The sequence below is a fragment of the Podarcis vaucheri genome (genome assembly GCF_965113315.1).
Source record: "Podarcis vaucheri genome assembly, chromosome: 6".
Taxonomy (NCBI): Eukaryota; Metazoa; Chordata; class Lepidosauria; order Squamata; family Lacertidae; genus Podarcis; species Podarcis vaucheri.
Genome location: NC_138764.1, coordinates 88,729,225 through 88,745,113, shown reverse-complemented (window position 1 = coordinate 88,745,113; position 15,889 = coordinate 88,729,225). Strand labels below are relative to the sequence as shown.

Genomic DNA, 15,889 nt, shown 5'->3' with positions numbered 1-15,889 from the left:
TATGTAACCTGCTCCCCTCACCCACCCACCTACTTTTTTAAAGGGCCCGCTTCTCCTCACGCCGGGAGGGGGGGCGCAACTGAGGGGAAAAAAAACACAAGTCCCATTGCCGGGGTCCGGCCTCCTCCCGGCTCAATGCCCCTCACAGGAAGGGGGGGGCGTGTGCGCCTGTGCCCGCGAGTCCCCCTCCTCTCCGGCCGGACAATGAGTCCCATATGCTAATGAGCGCCCCGCGTCACTTCCGCTCTTTCTCGGCCGCCATCTTGGCCAGGGCAGGTTCTGGGCAGGAGGGACCCGGCTGTATTGTCTGCAGGGCGCCTAGGGAGCCCCCCCTCCCCTTCCCCGCGGCCCGGATCCCGACGCCCCTCGCCCCGGTGACGGAGCCGCTGCTGCCGCCGCCGCCGCCCCCTCATCCCCGCTGAGGGCCCAGCCCCCGCCCTGCCCCCCGCGCAGCCGGCCCCCCCGGCGCAGCCCGCCATACAGCCCCCTTTGTCTCCCCCGTACCGCCGGCTCCGCTGCCCGCCCGCCCGCCCTGCCGGGAGCCGCTAGCAGGAGCAGCAGCGCCGCCGCCGCCGGGGGAAAGAGCGCCCGCCGCTGCTGAGGAGGGAGCGCGAGACCCAGTCAGGTAGGTGTCTGAGCGCGCGCGGGAGCCCCGCGCAACCCTCCCTCCCTTCCCTCGCCCTCCCTTCGCCGCCGCCGCCGCCTGCTTTCTTTCTCCTCCTCCGGTGCAGCCGGGCCCGGCGGCCTCCGATGCTCGCATCTTTGCACATGCCGCTAAGAAGCACTCGCTCCCGGTCCCTCCCCTCCTTTCTTCCTCCTCCTCCTCCTCTTCATCTCCATCCGTCCGAGGCCGGGTTGTAAGGCGCGGGAGGACGCCTCCGTAGCCGGCTTCTCTCTCCCTTGCTCGCCTTAACTCCGGGCGCCTCTCCGTTTGCATCGCGCTCTCCCCCCTACCCCACCTCACCTCCCGTTCCTTGCAGGGAGGCGGCACATGGATGTTGCGCCCGCCCGCGATTGCATGGGCTGCATCGTGGACCGATTAAGGAAGGAAGGAACCAACGAGCCGGGCGGGCGGGCGGGCGTGGGGGGGGGGTGGGCAAGAGGATGGCGAATGCAGCCCGTCCGCTCCGGCATGCATGCTCGGAGAGTCGCCTTTTCCTCCAGCATGTGCGCTGGAAAGAGAGGAGGTGCGCGGGGGGAAGGAGAGGAAAGCCCCCTTACGACTGCAGAGTTGGCGCTGGAAATTTAGAGCAGGCTGCGGTGCAATGAATGGAGAACGGCCGCCTCCTCTGCGACCCCCCCTCCCTTTCCTACTTAGAGGTGTCGGGTGTACTGGAAAAGGCGGGATTCGTAGCTGTAGCAGAGTAGCAGCTCCAAGCGAGTAACAGGCACCCATCCACCCCCGTAACTCTTGTTTACTGCATCCATCCCGCGCAGTAGTTCTTCTAACCTATATTTCAGACAAAGAGGAGGGAAAAGGAGGTTGCCTTCTGCTTCTGTCGCAGACAAACACCACCACCAGGCACTTTTCCCCTCTAACGTGCCTTTCTACTCCGGTGTTGTGACTATTTATGTATTTGTCCGTCTCCCCCATCCCCAGTCCAGTTTTACTTAGGCGTGTGCGTAATCAGCGCGTGGCTTCGTGTTAAAACTACCGTTGCTTGGGGTTTGTGGCCATCGAAGGAAAAAAATACCAGCCCCCACCCAAACTGCACCGCAGCCAAGTCGGTGGAATGGAGAAATGAGCATGCAAGTCAGTAGGGGGCGCATTCTTTTCACTGGGTAAGGCTGCTGCAGAGAGGGGGGGGGGAGGGCCCCAGATGCACGGAATGGAGTTGCCACACAGCGCCTTCTATAGGCCTGGGAAAATGGGCCTATCACTGCAGGCTCAGTTGCTCTGACAGCAGCACAGGCAAAGATTTAAGAGAGCAGAGAGCATTGATTTAAAGAATCTGGCCACTTCCATCTGCTTTCCTGGAAAACGATGACCAAAAGTGTCATCCTGATGTGGTACCTAAAATCTCTGCCGTTCTTGATGCACCTTACCTCCCTGAAGCTTTTGCTAAAAGTCATGGAGGTTGATTGTGTCTGTGCCACTGAAGCAGCCTGATGGTAGTTAAGAAGTTGCTTCCCAAAATCAGGGTGGTGATTTAAAGGAAGGGACGTAACTACAATGCAGTGAGGATGCTTTAAGCCTTTTCTAGGTTTAACATTAAACTTTGTTCCAGGTTTGAACATAAAACTTCATGATGAGTAAAGGAACTACACTTCAACTCATTTGTGATTGGGGATGCCATGTATATTATTTACTTGCATGGCTGTTTCTTGTGTGGTGCAGTTCATGATAATAGAGATTGTTAGGAATTTCCAAATATGCATTGCCTTTCCTCAGGCACTGTTTTTTGTTGAAGAAGTATTGCAGATATCTGTGACAATTAGGAGATAAAAACTGGAGTTCTTGGGGAAAACAAACAACTCCTACACATTCATCCTGTGGCACCTGCCAATTTTATTCTCAGAATTTCATTGTTTAGTGGAGGCAATGTGTCAGATAAAGAAAAATGCCACATGTGCAGTATGGTGTGACCTACATTTACATTATTAACTCCCTCCCTGATGTCATGCTTTGTGTTATAAGAGTACTAAATTCAGGTTTTTGTCCCAGGATCTCAAACACCACTTCCTTCATCTGGACAAAAGTGGTTTTATGTGCTCTGGTGATAGATGCTAAAATGAACTGAGAACTAGGCAGAAGCTTTAAAAGCTTATTTAAAAGATAGCTGCTTAAAAAGCAAGACCAAAATAAGTCTACTAACATTTTGTGTTTGTTCTAGAGTGTTTTGATGGGAACTGGAAGCAGTTGGATAGCAACCGATCAACACATTTATTGCAATGTGCAATGAAGCCAGAGCATCCTAGAAAAATGAAAGAACCATAGCTTCCAAGTATGTCTGGTTGAGGTTGCTTCCTTGAACTATGGTTGTTTAAAGAGTTGACAGTGTTTTCAGTGTCAGGAGTATAAATACCTGTCAGGAAAGATGTGCATTTTATCATAGTTAATGTACTCTACAGTTAAAAGAAATACTGTATTGAACTTAATTCATACAATATCCACCACACTTGTATGATTCTGTAGGAATTCATCCTGCTTAATATTTTCTTACATGTGCTTTCCCCCCTTAATGTTGAGAAACATTTTCATTCCGTTTCTGCTTGATTTTTTTAAGATTTAGAAAGTTTCAGCTGTGATAAATATGCCAACTGTAAATTTGACATATTTGCTTGCTGGAATATTTTGGACAACAGTTCTACTCCAGTGGTTTAGTAACCGATAAGGAATCATTCTGATAGGTCATGAAACCCACTTTGAGTTGATATGATTCCCCCCCTCAAACACTTTCATACATGTTTAAAATTACAAATGTTGGAAATCCCAGGAGAGATAATACTACATAGCCTAGTTCTGTATTGCATGATGCTACTGCGATGTCTAATAAACGAAATGCTAAAACCATTTTACTTGAGTTTCAGCATGTGGTGTCTTGAAGCCTATTCTACATGCAGAAAACTACTCAGCTACAGCTTATTTTAAAGTCAAGTGTTGTCGGTTAGTAATGGCAGAAAGTAGAAAATGTGTCATGAAGCACACATTTTTTGCAGGTTTCTGTAATTTTAAACAAATTAGAGTGGTGTCATCAAGAAAAAAATAAATGCACAGGAATTCAGAAAGAGTTATTGACCGTTGCTGCAGAAAGCCCCATCTCCAGGTAAAACCCAAATATTTTGAACTTCCCAAAGTGTAGGAGATGAAAAAAACAAAGATGAATTTTCTTGTAGTGCTCTCATTTGATGCAGAAAGTTCTGTAATCGTTGGAAAAGGATTGGGCATAGTGTGTGTGTATGTGAAACACTTTCATAAACAAGGACTTCGTGGCTCCTTGCAACATCAGTCACCTGGAATGGGATGGGGAGCACACATTTCTGTTCTCAACTCTTAATTGTAATTTGAGATGGGCAGGCAGAGCCCTACTTTGCCTACAGTTAGTGCAAAGCAATACTTGAACATTTCAGATAGTTGTGAATGAAATACGCACATCTCAGTGCTCTGGGCAGTGACTTTGAGATATTTAAGATACAGTACTTTTAACTGGAATAGTTAAAAAGATTTGGATTGAAACTTGCAGTGTTTGTATGTCAGTTTGGTAAAAATCCTGGGTACAGCCTTGTTTTATGATGCAGGCTGCTGGTGGCAAAGTTTAGAGCAGTGTACATCTTTTTCTTGCACAAGGCTGTGGATGCAATTCCTTGTTTCTCCAGTTGAAGAATCTTCTGCATCGGAGCAGGGAAATACCTCTGCCTGAGACATTAAGAGTTATTACCCATTGTAGTGGAATGCATAGTCAAGCAGATCTGACTTGTAAAATGCAGCATTGTTTTATTCTTATTCTTATTCGATGGATTGTAAATGGACATTAAGACCAAAACAGAAAAAAATCAGTATCAGGTTTGAAGATCTGCTGTCAGGCTGCAGTTACACTTACCTGGGGGACTCAGTAAGACTTGCATCTAAGTAAACATGAATAGGATTGTGCTGCAATTCACTTGAAAGGCCAAAATTAGAAGTACATTAAACATTTTACTTGAACTGTATACATGACAGAGCACCTGATTTTTTGCCAGTACACTCCAGCAAGTGAAGACATCTATCCCATTCAAAAGTTTATCATGAGGGTTGAAGGACCCTCTGGTACAAAATAGGACATGATGTAGAGGGCTGCAATTAGTATGGGGTTTGGTGAAAATTGTGTGTTTTGCCTTAAAGTTATTCTGATAGTAGGCCACCACTGAATGCAACCTCATGCTTCCCTGAAGTAAGCCACTGTCAGTAAATAACTTTATATGGTCAGATCGGTGTAGTTATCAAATGATATTTGGTGTTTATATACTTTGCTTTTAGCTTCCATATCTGAATATAACCTATCCATATTTATTAAACAGGAAAAGCTGCAAAATGGAATTGTATTGTAATTTCAAAATAATTAAACAAGTATTAAGCAGTATGAAAGTGTGATCATGTACTGTACACAGTTACTTGTTAGTCTTCTTGAATTTCCTGGGATTTGCTCAGTCATGTGTCCAAGCCAGTGTGCTTGAAGCCCTGAAGATTTGCACTGTATTTTAAAAGGGAGAAAGGCAGAGAGTATTGAAACTAATCAGCTATGTGTGAGTGAATGTCTTGCGCTTTAGCTTGTTCTGTTTTCTTTGTCTTTTTCAATAACCTTTTTACTGTCCATGTGCCTGTCTTCATCTGTTCCTCTCCTGTTTGATTCTTGATCTATATTTTTCTTTGTTGTTGTCACCACGGGACATAAAAACACAAAACAACATTGGTTGGATCCAACTGTCCATTCCATTATCCTGTTTGCAATAATACTTGCTTATGGGCGCTTATAAGAAACAGCCACAACTTGGTCCAAGAGGGGAATATACTGTATTATTGCTTTCTTGTTCAGGGGTGCATGTGCAATGTTCCTGTCTGACCTAATCAAGCTTTGTTTTGCTGGAGAGTTTGAATGCTTGCTCTCTACGGTACTCCTCTCCTCACATACCCAGTTGCCGGAGTTCCTTGTTTGTTAAATAAGTTACCCCATGCAACTGGCTGAAGCTCTCCCTAAGAGAAAATTTGCAACTCATGATCAGTTCAGACATCATGGGAAAATTGGTTTAACAAACCAGGAAGTGTCTTCTATAGCCAAGGGGTGGGGAGAGAAAGGAAGTGCTTGAGGTCATCAGTTATTCCTGCTTTAGTAAACCATAGTTTGGACTGGGAATTTTGCATCAGACCTAGCCAAAGGACTTGATAGCATAAAGGCCAGGGATACACAGAGGAATGCGTACCATAACTCTTTCATTGTGATTTTCCCCTGGTTAGATTTCTGAAGTCAGACATCTTGTAGCTCCCAAGTTACATTGGTCATTACTATGCTGTGAAAAGTATGCCTACTTTCCTTAAGTTCACTGCAGTATTAGACACCCTTATTAGGTACCTCATAGTTTCTAGGTTTTGCATTTGTCCTTAGTACCCACAACTTAGCAGTAGGGAAATAACATACAGTAGTACCTCGGGTTAAGTACTTAATTCGTTCTGGAGGTCTGTTCTTAACCGAAACTGTTCTTAATCTGAAGCACCACTTTAGCTAATGGGGCCTCCTGCTGCTGCTGCTGCGCCGCTGGAGCACGATTTCTGTTTTCATCCTGAAGCAAAGTTCTTAACCCGAGGTACTATTTCTGGGTTAGCGGACTTTGTAACCTGAAGCGTATGTAACCCGAGGTACCACTGTGCAATTGATGGTCTAACATTTAGGGGTTTCCCTCCGGCATTTCTACTCTAATTTTTCATATGAAATAGTGGCTCCATAATGCTTTGTTTTATTTTTCTTCTACTTGTTCTTACACCCTCTCTTCTGCTGTCATAAATCATTACAGTACTATACTAGGTACCGTATGCCCTATTGATATACATAGAAACATTGATGTGTTCTGAATTGTTTCCGGTTCCTTTCTTGTTAGAAATACTGTGTTAGGATAAAGTGGCTTTAAGCGGTGATTACAGCCAAAATAAGTACTTTGTATAAGACAGGTGTCTCAGTAGTTATTAGCCATTTATAGCTAAATGATAGCAAATGTCAGGGGCAAATAGAGGATGGACATTGTTTTCATGCCCTGCTTGTGTGTTTACAGGGATGTATGTCTGACCACTATCAGGAATAGAATACTGGAGATAGATAGATCTTTAGTCTGTCAGTAAGATACTAAAACATTTCCTTCATGGAAATGAATGAAAACAACCTTTAATTTCCAACACTGGGCAAAAATTTGTTAGGAAAGTGTATTGAGTAGCATAGTAAAATGTTTACAACAATGGGTAGAATTCAGTGTTGCACTCTTCCAGTTGCTCTAGGTGCCCAAGCATTTCAGCTTGTCAATTGGAATACTCTCCCCTCTTTCCCTGCCTGCTATTCTGAGGGTCCTCCCTTGAGCCAATTTTGGTGGGCATATGAGCAGGAAGCCCTGTTGCGCAAGCTGATGTTCTTGCACATGACTTCTGCTGGGGGGGCTGCTTAGGTGATTCCCGGCCATTTAAAAAAATGTCAAGCTACTTTTTGCAGTTTGTCTTTATTACTATTTAGTAAAGCACCCAGAGAGCTAATTATGAAAGTCTGAGCGTTCAACGTAAAATTTTGTAGGGCACAAACCAGCCAAAGGTAAGCAGTTTGAATTTGTACATGTTTGGATTGGGAGTTCAGCATTTCATAGAATCATAGAATTGTAGAGTTAGAAGGCTCATCTAGTCCAACCCTCTGCAGTGCAGGGATCTTTTGCCGATTCCATCCTATATACAGTTACCTGGAAGCTAAGCCCCACTAAGTGTATAGAATTGCAGCCTTAAGCTCATGCCTAACTGTCCTGTCCAAAGTACTTATCTATGGCTAAATTGTTCTCTTGAGTATTTTACTTCTTTTACAGGGATTTCCACCCTGCTCTCTAACCCTAAATGGACTTTCAGAGCAGGCAACAATTAAAAACCAGTAATTTAAAGCAAGCATTTATTTAGCATGTCATGAGTGCCCAAAGCTATGTATGTTAAATAATTACAGTCACAGCAACCCTGAATTAACAGACTAGTACAGTGGTACTTCTGGTTGTACATGGGATCCGTTCCGGAGCTTCGGTCGGATCCCGAGGAATTCGCAACCAGAGGTGCCTGTTCTGCGCATGCACGTGGTGCGGTAAAGCACTTCTGCACATGTGCACGGCGCATAGAGCACTTCTGCGCATGCACGGAGGTTTGCCGCATGCGTAACCCAAAGGATACGCAACCAGCAGTGTGTGTATCCAGAGGTACCACTATATTAGACTGAAGTTGTAAGTAGCATGCCTTCAGCTGCAAAATCTCACAGAAGCCTAAGACCCTCCAGTTGTTAGTGGACTTCAGCTCCCATCAGTCCCAGCCAGCAGTCAGGGATGGTGGGAGTTGTAGTCCAAAATATCTGGACCAACACTTGTTACCCATCCCTGCTGTAGGCAGGTAGCAGAAAGTCTGTGTGGACATCACGTCCCCCTCCCCGTCCCTGTCCCCCGCCGCTTATGTCACAACTGTTTGAGATACCTATTTACCTTAGTATTTAATTTGCATCAATAGTTATCTTCATATCTGTTGTGTGTCCTTCATTACAACCCCTGTGACACAAACAGTCACAGGTAGAGTTGATAGAAAGTGCTCATGGTGATGTTTTCCCTTGGCTTGCACCCATGTATTTGTCTAAGCAAGTACATAACTGGTGAAGGTAAAGGACTGTTCAAAGGGATGAAAAATGTGTCTTGTGACCTGATAACAAAGCTGCCTACATTTTGAAGAGACTTTGCATGTTTTCCTCTTTACATGATGGGAAATACAAGGCTTTAATTTCCACAGCAATCAGTGTGATAGCTTCGTGAAAAGTAATACGTAATACAGATTGCTCTGCAGCTTAGTGCTTCATAAGGAAACAGTTAATTCCTTTTCTGTTAAGAAGTTAGGATGCATGCCCGCTAGATGGCGTGTCAGCTGCCAGTGGAAAATTCCAGAACTCGCCATGAGTGAGAAATGTATGTGAGTCAAAAGGATTCTGTTTGCTAGGCTGCAGAACAGATGGGAAGACTAGACCAAAAAAGGAAGGTGGTCTTTGTAGGTTATGTCGGCCTTGAAGCCCTCATCAAAGTCCATCCTTTTAACATGGCAATCAGGTGATGTATCAGCAATTGTCTAACCTGTGGCTCACAAGTAAAATAATCTTGGTGCTGAACATACTTTAGTGCCTAAGCCAATAGGGTTTTCTGCGTTCCAAGAATCCTGAGCCCAGCCCATGCTTGAGTGTAAGCTTTCATCCTTCCATCCTCCTCTGTATTTAACTGGAAGGTTTTGTGAGAGTTGGGTAGTCACAGAAATTCCAAGGGAAGTGTTTAAATAAACTTGCAGCTGGAATCTTCGGAGTTAGTGTAATTCCTCTTTAAAAGTGTATGCCAAATAACAGTTCACGTGTTTCTGTTTAAAAGGCTTCCTAGCAGAGCAGTAACCCTGGGACATGAAGTAACCAGAAGTGTCAAAGGCACAAAAAGATTAAACCCTCCAACATTAAGCGACAATTTGAAAATTGCAGTCTTTTGGCCTAAATGGCGCTTCCTTTAAAAGCCTCATCTTTCAATAATTTCTTTGAAAACTTTCTAACTAGTGGTTGAGTCCTCTATAAATAGAAGTGAAGCTTATTTTGCTTTGTCTTTCAAAATAAAAGCAAAGTTAAGTTTTATAGCTGAAACTAACTTCACTTTTACACAGTTATAAGTAATTCTAACTAATTTCACTGTGAATGGTTAATATTCATATTTTTCAGAAAATACATGTGCTGACAGAGGGAGAGGATTCCCCCCCCCATACACACAGTAGGACTGTAGCAAGTGCATCCTCTGTTTTGAAGTGATGTTTTTATGGTAATCAAATGCCTTTTCATGAAGCATGCAGTGTTGCTGAGTGAAATTGATGAGTTTGAAAAGTAATTTAAACTTGTGGCAGGATGGTGGTGGCTTTTATCCAGACAGCTTCAAAGTAAAGTACTGGCTATTAGAATGAATTTCTGATCCAGATGGTCCTTTAAAGGGTCACCAGTGTCTCCTAAAATGTTACTGTTCCATAGTACAATGAGTGTCACACTCCTACATCAATATATTTCTTGTATGTAGAACCAGTGTAAGCAACTCAGATAAATAACCTATCACCAAATTGCACCTTAAACCCATGTTACAGTTGCCACAAACAAATGTCTAGGCACCATTCTTTTTAAAAGTAATATTTTTATTACTACTATTCTACTATTTTCATTTCTATGCTGCTATATATACTAAAGAAAAGATCTCACACATTAAAGCATCAACTAAAACAATCCAGAATAAAAGAGATTGAAGCTTCAAGGAAAATATTTCAGATCCTTCTCTAAGTGGCATTTTGCTTTCTGCATATTTATTTACCTACTTAATTTATGTAGCTACCCCATAGCAAAAGTGCTTTAGGAAGCCAGTGTGATGTAGTGATTAGAGTGTTGGACTAGAACTTGGGAGATCAGTGTTCAAATTCCCACTGAGTCATGAAGCTCACTGGGTGACCTTGGGCTAGTCACAGCCTCTTAAGCTACCTCACAAGGTCGTTTTAGGGATTAATTGAGGAGCGGGGTGACTCGTGTACTACTGAGAGGGAAAAGGCGGTATATAAGTGCAATGAATAATCTCTTCTGCTTACCTGCAGATGGATATGTCAGTTGCCAACCTGGCATCCAGAGATCTCCACGTGGTTGCAATTAGGCTTCTGCCAGTTGCAAAATGCTCCTGGCACCTGGCTAATTTCCAACACTAGAACAGCATACTGTGATTTGGGTTGGAGTAGCTGAAGGTGAAGGTTATATGGGGTTATGCTTACCTATTCAGAGTGGCTTTAAAAATGCACATTAAAATTATTGTTTCATAGACTGAATTTCTTTTGGTCTGTGACCAATATCCAAAGAACCATGAATTGTTCCAGAAACCCAAAGTGGTTTTGGATGTTTATATCCAGCAGTAGCCCCTGTCCCCTGCAGTGTAACAAACCGCTTTTGCAACTGAGTGGATTTTCAGAAGTGGGTTATGATGAGACAAAGGAGTAATCCTTTCAAAGAAAAAAAATGAGTTGTTGGGGCACTAGTACAATTGTAGCTGGTACAATTTGGATGCCTGGGCTTAAGATTTTTTTTCTGGATCCTGGCTCATGTGTTTAAATTTCACCTATGGTTTTAAAGCTACCATGCCATAATCATATATGCTATAGTGCTTTGTAAACAAAACAGATTGGCTTGAGTGGAGGAGTCTTGTAAGCAGATGACCTAAATTTAATCTCATGAACAGTCTTGGTTTGTTCGGTGCTTACATCAACAGCAGTGTTAAAAACTCGGGTAAATAAGCAAGTCACCAAATGAATCCTTAAACTAGGATTACAGTCACCAAAATGGAATGCCTAGTTGCCACTTTGGGGCCGGACGGTTTGAAAGTCATATTTTTCAATACAACATTTTGGTTCCTGAAATTCGTTCTGATTATGCAGATAAAATACCACAGATAGAATTCTACAGGATGTGTGTGTGGTTAGTGTCTGAAAATAGGCAACATCCAAGGATCTCCAGGCATGCACATCCAGATGTTGCCTGGGTATCTTCACTTGGTCACACGTGGCCAATAGCCAGGTGCAAAATGTGCCTGGCAAATTTCGAATGCTGATCAACAGGCTTGATATACTCTAGAAACTTTGTTATTTCAGAAGGAAAGTTAATGATCCCAGTTCAGTGTGTCACATAAACCTCTATTACCTTGAATGCTTCATGGAGCCAGTCCAGGCAATATGTCTTTGCTTTTCGAGTGTGCCACCATTATCTGAAGCTATTCTTCTTCCTGAAACTTCTGTTGCCTGTTTATGCCTGGAAACCTTTCCCAGAATGCCTTGTTTCCCTTACTTAATTCAAATCCCTGCTTCAAACTCAAATTTTCATGATGGTATTGGAACACTATCAGTGATCCCATGCCCTACTGTAACTAAGCCTAAGTCCCCAGAACTGATATTAGAATAAGTAACTGATGCAAGTTGCAGTAGAAGCAGATGCATAGCAGCGATCATTTCTGCATTCTTTGGTAGGAAAAAAAGTCATGAGGAGTGCTTGTTGAATTAAGCATGTCGCAAGTCAGTAGAGTTGTTTAGCCATTAGCAAGTTCTGTAGACATTATCTACTCATAAGGTGTACAGATTTTGTGGTACAGATTTTGGATTGTGGTTTTCTTTAAGTTGATAATGTTCCTGCTACATAAATGCGCTACTGCATGTAGATATGCTAACAGTTCCAACTTCAGTCCTAAGCCCTTTTAATTGGAAATGTCCTCTTGTCCCCAAAAGAAATCACTTGGTTGTCACCTCAGCACAAGAACTTACTTTAGGATGACCGCACTCCAACAGTTGCAAGATTTCTGTCCTTTTAAAATCTCTATGGAAATCAGACATTCTTCAACTTCCATTGAAAGGACAAGAAAAACTGCACTAGTTTACCACAGCCTGCTTACTACTTACAGACAAAAGGCTGCTTATTTTAAAATATGACTGTACTTAGATGATTGTTTCTATGAAATGTGTCCTTGTTGTGCTCCAGATACATCTTTATTTTGATTTTAATGACCAAGTATGTCATTAAGCACAAAGTTAACTAACTTTTAGAAATAGTGCAGGTCTATCCCTTCATTGCCTGGGACTGTCAACCGCATCACATAGAGAGTTATGGAAGACTTACTGGGACTTACTGGGATCCGTCCTTTGCATGTTCAGCATGAAGACCTGAAGTGACAGTCTCTCAAGTAAAGGCTTTCTAATTCCAGGGAGGATTCTAAGCATGCTTGCCCAAATGCACTTAGAATCCCCTTCAGACTTCCGTGCTGAATATAGAAAGCTCTGAAGTGGAACCAGTGTGTGCAAGGATATTGGGGACAGGTTTTGCGTTCCTCTCCCCACTTTAAGCCCACAGCCATTATTCCCAAATGCCTGAATAGGATTATAGCCATCAACAAATTCTTCCTGTTGGTGCTTTCTCTGAAAGCATTGGGAATTAGTTAGCTATTAACTTAAGCATGCATAGGTTTAAGTGCTGTGAGCAGCAATGGAGAAAAGTAGAACTAAAGGCATGCTAATGTATAGAAAAAGTATATGAGTCAGTGTTTTGATGAAATCTCCCCCCCCAAAAAAAAAAAAAATTATAGGTTGAGATGCTACCCTTCTATAAGTACTACTTTGGATTTTGCTTAAAATGTAGGCTAGTAATGAACGGACTGTGGCATAAGACTGATAACATTCCAATTTATTGCATACTTAAGTGTTCAGCATGCTTATAGATGAACTCCTTGGCTTAATTTTCAACGAAGTATTTTGCTGCATTGGCAGATGTGGATTGGCTAGTGTGCTATGTTTTTGATCCAAGCAGTTACTTTTTTTAATAGTGCCACTTTCTACTGTAGTATGCTTTTAGAACTAATTGTCACAACCATAACTCTAAGGCTTACCTCACTTTAATTTTATTTAACACTTGGTTTTGTTTAGGAGGATATGAACTTTTGCCTATGCCTGTGCTGTGACCTCACATAATAGGCGTAATACTCGCTGAAGTGGGAGGTTCGGTAAGGACAATGATTTTTTGGAAGCTTTTGCACAAAATGTCCTCGATAAGTCTGAAACCAAAGCACCATTAATTTTGTACATAAAATGTCCGTATTATGTGCCCTGAATAATGAAAAGAGACTTTTAAATGTTCAAGAATTGGTACTGCACCCAAGTGGTGTGTAGATGAATGGTTACTTTGGGACAGGGGTAGGCAACCTAAGTGGCCCACGGGGATCGTTTAACCAGCCCACGAGCTGCCCCCGAACCGAGTCGCCCACTTGGCAAATCCCCACTCGCTGCGCTAAACCAGTGCGGCACTGGGACTCGCTTCCGTGGCGCTGGAAATCGTGTCTGCACAAACGCAGACGCTGGAAATTGTGGGCTCACATGCGCATGCAATCCGGCCCGCAAAGGGATCTCCGCTGGAGTGAACCGGCCCAGGTGAGGTAAACCTTGCTGACCCCTTCTTTGGGACATGGACTTTCATTGGCTATACGAAAAGCTGGCTGAGATAACTTGCTGGGAGCTAAGTAACGTGGTGCAAAGAAGAGAATTTCTGTTTCCCAAAGGTGCTTGCACAAAACCAGCTGTAAAGGAGGGGTGCCACTGGTGTTATATGAGCTCAGGCACTGTATAAAAGATTATAACTACAAGGTATGTCCCTCTAGTTACCACCTTTGGGTTTTTTTATTAAATAAAAAACCTTTATTTTTCCAAATACAGTGCAACCTAGAGAGTTGTAAGTAAGTGAAAAATGCAACCATCTGACCCCAGTGTACAAAACCTTGGAACCAAAAGAAAAAGACCCACCCCAATCCTGGCAATACAATTAGGCAACAAATAGATACGGATAATACTGCTTGAAGCTGCTGAAGGTTAATCAGGGAAGCAATGAGATTAACAACCAAATTGTGAAGGAAATAATATGCAATATTAATAGGCCATGTTGCATTATAACTCCTGTCATAGTGACATAGTCCCATTCAGTATTGTTTAACAATCCTTAAGGTTCCTTAGTTTTCAAGAAACCTTGGTTTGAAATCTAGGCTGGTTCCACATATGTTGTTACTACCCTGAAATTGACAATGTACAGTATGTAGAAAGTGATATGACTGGCTGAAGCAGATTTGAAAACCCATTTAGCAGCATAGTAAAATTTGAGTCACCTTTATAAATAAGCAGTGTTTGAAGCCCAGATGGTTGAGTGTCTCTGAATGAAGTTGCTCTTAAAGAAGTTGCCAAGTTAATGCATTTTAAACAGAGATGTAATTGCACCTGTTCGAAAGCTTAATTGAAATGTTTCCTAGTTTGAGTTCCATATTTATGAACGAATATAAATACCTTTGCTTTCTTTTAAACTAAAGAATTCATTTTTGCATCTTCATTCACACAGATATTATATTCCGTGTAATTAATCATTTCTCCAGAATACTATTGGCACCAATTCATTGGGGACGTTTTCAAGATGGAATTTGCAACAAACTTTACAACAAACAACGAAGTTAGAAGGAAGCAATGTAACAAAAGTATTCTTTTAGGCAATAGGCAAATAAATGACCTTTTTCTCAAATGACTCCTACTGCTGCATATTCTAGAGCAGGGCATAGAATATTTATCTGTAATGACTTCTGGCGAGATACTGTTTTGCTTTTGTAGACTTTGGAAACTACAGTGGTACCTCGGGTTAAGAACTTAATTCATTCTGGAGGTCCGTTCTTAACCTGAAACTTCTTAACCTGAGGTACCACTTTAGCTAATGGGGCCTCCCGCTGCCGCCGCACGATTTCTGTTCTCATCCTGAAGCAAAGTTCTTAACCCGAGGTACTATTTCTGGGTTAGCGGAGTCTGTAACCTGAAGCCTCTGTAACCAGAGGTACCGCTGTGTTTTGTAGTACCCAAGCCACACAGTAATTAAATAGGGATGAAGTGTGTGGTAACTCAAGAAGAGGCTTGCAGAAGGGGTCTCTTAACCTCCCTTTTTGTCAGCTGTTGCCCACTGATCTGCAGCAGCACTGGTATCTTATGGTTTTGGTCCTATTGAGTCCCAATATTTCTTCATAATTGGGGCTTGTAAACAAACATTTACCTGTGAGAGTTTATTTCCTGAAATGTAATCCCATGCTGTTACAGGAATGTGTACATGAACAGCTAATGTAGTTCCTTGCCATGAGTTTGTTGTCCTGGGCAACAGTAACATGTGAATGAACTATAACATTAGCTCTTATCTTTGCATTTGTTCTTGTACATGTTCCTGGAACTGTGGGAAAGCAACTGCAGTAAGTAAGTGTGAATTGAATCCTGGTGGACTGCTTAAAATAGTATGACTAAAGGAAATAAAATGCAAGTAGGACTTGAGGCTGCTTCCTCTTCCTGCACCCCCAAGATTATTGTTAGTGTCATGAGTCCCGTGGTGGCGCTGGGCTCAGGAGTGGAGGACGGCATTGGAATGGGTGCTGAAACCAGGGAACAGAGGTTGGAGAAGGCCAGTGCATCTGGTACTAGATCACTAAACATCTACTAAAGTGTCAAATTATGCAGTATGAAGAATAATTCTCTCTTGTCTATCCTGAAACTGATAGAAGATTCATGGTAGGCAACAGATCATTCTTGTTCCTACTGCATAATTTGACAATGGCC

General features: G+C 42.8%; 1 protein-coding gene across 7 annotated transcripts in view; it reads left to right on the top strand.

Moving 5' to 3' along the window:
* The first annotated feature begins 444 nt into the window (after nucleotides 1-444).
* Nucleotides 445-15,889, top strand: part of ADNP (activity dependent neuroprotector homeobox) — a 44,236-nt gene continuing 28,791 nt past the window's right edge. For 2 of the 7 annotated variants that reach the window (XM_082225847.1, XM_082225846.1), the window contains exon 1: nucleotides 446-625. The gene's annotated coding sequence lies outside the window, so the exon portion shown is untranslated. Of the gene's footprint in view, nucleotides 626-2,834; nucleotides 2,946-13,250; nucleotides 13,270-15,889 lie in introns of those variants that run through there. The other 5 variants (XM_082225851.1, XM_082225850.1, XM_082225848.1 and 2 more) reach the window with 4 other exon arrangements.